Source organism: Nematolebias whitei, chromosome 14, assembly GCF_014905685.2.
Source record: "Nematolebias whitei isolate Nwh7 chromosome 14, NemWhi1, whole genome shotgun sequence".
NCBI classification, from domain to species: Eukaryota; Metazoa; Chordata; class Actinopteri; order Cyprinodontiformes; family Rivulidae; genus Nematolebias; species Nematolebias whitei.
Window position 1 is genome coordinate 28,947,839 of NC_056511.1, and position 5,450 is coordinate 28,953,288.

Sequence of the window (5,450 nt, forward strand, 5' to 3'; positions counted from 1 at the left end):
CAGTGGTTGTTGTTGTTGTTTGCGATCCGGCCTCTGGTTCATGACAGATGGATGGATAGATAGATGGTTATATGGATGGATGAATGGATGAATGGATGGATGATAATGAATGGACAGCTGAATGGATGGATGATGGATGGAAGTATGGCTGGATGAATGGATGAATGGACAGATGGATGATGAGTGACTGAATGGATTGATGGATGATATAGGGACGGATGGATGGATGGATGATAGATGGCAGGACGGACGGACGGACGGATGGATAGATGGACGGATGGATGATGATGGATGGATGGATAGATACACTGATAGAAGGATGGATGGATGGACGGATGGATGGATAAGTTTATTGTCTGTTACATAGTAAACACCAGGAACCTTTCTTCTCTTCCACCTGATGGAAGAGAAGAAATCAAATCATCATCATCTATAAGAGAGACTTGATTTTAATAAAGAGTGATGATAACAATGGACAACAAAGACAACAATAGGCAATCATAAAAATCATACAAATTGAGAAGAACAAAGAATGGAAAATGGTATTTAAAAAACGAAATAAAAAACAGCTACAGTAGATTGTAAAGCGATGTAGAAAACTAAAAACAAGAACATGTCTGCATTGGTTTTTGCCAGGAACTTAGCAGATGTTTGAAGCCAGAGGTCAAGGTTGAGAGCTTCAGATCTTTTTGCAAGATATTCCAGGAAACAGGAGCGGAGTAGGAGAAGGCAAATGCAGGATGTGAGGTTAGAGTTCCTGATTCTGGACTCAGGGGTCGTTTACACGGCGCATATTTTGAGTGCATCCACAGCTTTCTCTCTGCGGTTCTGTTGATCATCTACATGACACCAGTGGCCCCCCTCTTTGAATCCGGAGGTTTCTCAACCCGCCTTCCAGAGTGGAGGTTTTTCGCTGACCCCCTGCTGATAATGTAAACATCTCCCGCTGAGGCTTTGTGTTAAACCACACGCACGCGCGGACAGACGCTATATTTCTATCAACATGGCGGCGGACACACTGCTTTCAGAACCTCGACTGATGGAATATATTTTAATCTCATAGTTAATCTACGTCAGATTCCAGGTGCTGTGACCGACATCTGTGTGAGAGTAGCACTTGCTGCAGCTTCCAAGATGGCCGCCAATCACCCCCAGCTGACGGCCATCTCCCTGATGAGCTCCTGCTCCTATTTAAGCCTGCAGTCAAGTCTACTCGACGCTGGAGCATTGAGTTCCCCCGGTACTTAATGTTTCTAGCCATTTAGTGTTTCATGGAATACAAGTCTTACCTTGTGATCTTGTTTCTGCAGTTCTTTGTCGCCTCCTGAGTCCAGTCCTGTTTCCACGGGTTCCAGCTCTCAGATCTCTCGTGCCTTGCCCAAGCTCTGATCTCTCGTGCCTATCCACTCAGTCTCTGGGAGTATTCGTCCTGTTCTGGAGTTGCTGCACAGTGCCTCCATCTCACCACCTCCTCTGGAAACTCTGGGCTTCTCTTGGATCCACTCCTACAAGAACCACCAACTGTAAGATAAGAAAGCTACTTACAAGTTTAAACCAAACAACTTACCTGCCCCAGCTGAACTTGTCCTCCGTTTCCAGGAGTTCCAGTCCTGATGCCTGTGCAGCCAGATTATCACTGTAAATAAATAAACACTGTTATTTTTTACTCTGAGTCTCGTGTCGTTCTGGGTCTCGTTCGATTGGGTCACTCCTGAGATCTCACAATCTGTGTTGGAAGAGACACAATCTGATCCAGTTCTACTGTCGCTGTTTATAGAACGTGGCACGCGCACACGTCGCGCTGCACTATAACATCTAAATGTGCTAAATAATAACAGTTTAATAATAATAAACAGTATTTATGTTAGTGTGAAATATAATGAAGCCCTGAGCTAAATGAAGCTATCTGGACATTATGTAATTCAAATTTAAAATGATGCTAAACATATAGCATGAACACTAAAGTTGAAAATGAAGACACCAGGTTTAATTTTTATTTATTTATTCGACACCACAAACTGTATGTCACACAAACACTGATAATTAAACTAAACACACTATTAAAACATGTTAACTGAACTTGAATGGATTGAATAAAACAACTGAGGGGAATTTTAAGCAAATAGTTCATCAACATCTCTCTTCGACGTCCTCCTGCAGTTCATCTGGGCCGAGCCTCGTTCAGAACCGGTCCGCCTGGTGGGAGGACAGCTTCTTCTTCTTTCAGGAAAAAATAAAATCTCGGTTGTTTTGTAACCGAAGTAAACACAAACTAACATTATTAAGAACATTTGATTTACCTGCAGTAATCATCTACTGATTATCACAGAATAAAGTCCGACATTGTCGACTCGGTTCTGGTCCACTCAGCGACCGGTGTGGAGCTGTTAGATGATGCTGTCCTGCTTGGCATCAAATCTGTCAACTCTTATCCAAAATCCAGCCAGAATCCAGCTTTAACTTGTTGTTACGTTGTTGTTAGCTAAGCTTTTTAGCTCACAGGAAAGAAGCGTGCTGAGGCAGCATGCATGCGCATTAGGTGAAGGTACAAAATTCACAGCGCCATCTAATGACCTGGCATGGTAACTACAGCAGATTCGGGAGGGCGGGGGGGAATCCTCCGGATGCATGTAAATACAAAATCAGACCATGTCAACACAAATCTTTTCCTCTAATTAACATACGAATAAACCTATGTTTCCCCCCATCGTGTTTGAGTAAATAGGGCCTCAAGCTGTAATCTTATATCCCTCAGTCTGTTTCCTACATGAGCCAAATGTTAATGTGGACGTGTCAGGCTGAAAACAATGAAAACTAAAGTGCAGAGCCAGGTATGCTCGTATTCCTCAAACTAAATATGACCTCTGATAATCAATTTGGTTTTAAACGTAAACATGGAACAGACTTGTGCAATGTTGCTTTAAAATAACTTTTAGATCTACACAACAGTCACAACACCTCCATTTATATGTGTTTTATTGATGCCTCAAAGGCCTTTGATTATGTAAACCATGAAAAGTTGTTTCACAAGTTGTGTAACAGAGGTGTCCCCAAATGTTTGGTGAGGATTCTTGTTTTTTGGTATGCTAATCAGCACATGTATGTAAAATGAAGCCAAGATTCATCTTGTCTGCTGGATTCCTTAGATAGAGAACTTTACTAATTGGCTTTTATAAATATATACAGGTCTGTACACTCACAACCTGTATATATTTATACCTATAGCATATTCAAAGCAACTTACTGTATATTGTACTATCTATATCTACCAATTTATTTTTCTTGCTAAGCACTTCTGGATGGATGCAAACTGCATTTCGTTGCTTTGTACCTGTGACATGTGCAATGACAATAAAGTTGAATTCTATTCTATTCTATTATGTACAGGTCCTTCTAAAAAAATTAGCATATTGTGATAAAGGTCATTATTTTCCATAATCTAATGATAAAAATGAAACTTTCATATATTTCAGATTCATTGCACACCAACTGAAATATTTCAGGTCTTTAATTGTTTTAATACTGATGATTATGGCATACAGCTCATGAAAACCCAAAATGCCTGTCCCAAAAAATTAGCATATTTCATCCCACCAATGAAAGACAAGTGTTTTTAATACAAAAAACACAAACCTTCAAATAATCATGTTCAGTTATGCGCTCAATACTTGGTCGGGAATCCTTTTGCATGAATGACTGCTTCAATGCGGCGTGGCATGGAGGCAATCAGCCTGTGACACTGCTGAGGTGTTATGGAGGCCCAGGATGCTTCGATAGCGGCCTTAAGCTCATCTAGAGTGTTGGGTCTTGTGTCTCTCAACTTTCTCTTCACAATATCCCACAGGTTCTCTATGGGGTTCAGGTCAGGAGAGTTGGCAGGCCAATTGAGCACAGTAATACCATGGTCAGTAAACCATTTACCAGTGGTTTTGGCACTGTGAGCAGGTGCCAGGTCATGCTGAAAAATGAAATCTTCATCTCCATAAAGCTTTTCAGCAGATGGAAGCATGAAGTGCTCCAAAATCTCCTGATAGCTAGCTGCATTGACCCTGCGCTTGATAAAACACAGTGGACCAACACCAGCAGATGACATGACACCCCAGTGACTGTGGAAACTTGACACTGGACCTCAAGCAATGTGAATTATGTGTCTCCTCTCTTCCTCCAGACTCTGGGACCTTGATTTCCAAAGCAAATGCAAAATTTACTGTAATCAGAGAACATAACTTTGGACCACTCAGCAGCAGTCCCAGGCGAGATGCTTCTGACGCAGTCTCTTGTTCAAGAGTGGCTTGACCTGGGGAATGCGGCACCTGTAGCCCATTTCCTGCACACGCCTGTGCACGGTGGCTCTGGATGTTTCTACTCCAGACTCAGTCCACTGCTTCCGCAGGCCCCCCAAGGTCTGGAATCGGCCCTTCTCCACAATCCTCCTCAGGGTCCGGTCACCTCTTCTCGTTGTGCAGCATTTTCTGCCACACTTTTCCCTTCCCACAGACTTCCCACTGAGGCGCCTTGATACAGCACTCTGGGAACAGCCTATTCGTTCAGCAATTTCTTTCTGTGTCTTACCCTCTTTGCTTGAGGGTGTCAATGATGGCCTTCTGGACAGCAGTCAGGTCGGCAGTCTTACCCATGATTGTGGTTTTGAGTAATGAACAAGGCTGGGAGTTTTTAAAAGCCTCAGGAATCTTTTGCAGGTGTTTAGAGTTACGTCGTTGATTCAGATGGTTAGGTTAATAGCTTGTTTAGAGAACCTTTTCATGATATGCTAATTTTTTGGGACAGGCATTTTGGGTTTTCATGAGCTGTATGCCATAATCATCAGTATTAAAACAATTAAAGACCTGAAATATTTCAGTTGGTGTGCAATGAATCTGAAATATATGAAAGTTTCATTTTTATCATTACATTATGGAAAATAATGACCTTTATCACAATATGCTAATTTTTTGAGAAGGACCTGTATGTGAATGTTCCTGTAAAGTGCCCTGAGACAACTTTGTTGTGATTTGGCGCTATATAAATAAACTGAATTGAATTGAATTCGGTGTTTCAAATGGTGTGAGACACGATAGCATCCTGCCTCCCTTTTTATTTAATGTGTACATGGATGATCTGTCAAAGCTTTTAAATGACTGTGGAACAGGCTGTAGAGTTGGTAACAGGATCATCAACCATTTAATGTATGCTGATGATTTAGTTTTTTTTTTTTTTGTCCTTATACTGCTGGCCTGCAAGAGCTGCAGGTGTGCTCTGGTTATGGAAGAGACTTTGATATAAAATATAATTCTAAGAAAAGTAGCATCATGATTGTGCATAGCAGAGAGGACTCCGAGTTGATGTTCCCTGATTTCTTTCTGTCGGGCAGCAGGCTGAATATCAGTGATGAACGTAAATACTTGGGGCACTATGTGACTGCAGACCTGTCAGATGATAGAGACATTTAC

At 41.7% G+C, this 5,450-nt stretch overlaps 1 protein-coding gene across 1 annotated transcript in view; it reads left to right on the forward strand.

Moving 5' to 3' along the window:
• The window catches only part of LOC119420261 (roundabout homolog 3), a 66,868-nt gene that overhangs the window by 51,320 nt on the left and 10,098 nt on the right, over positions 1 to 5,450 (forward strand). The gene's annotated exons all lie outside the window — the stretch shown is intronic.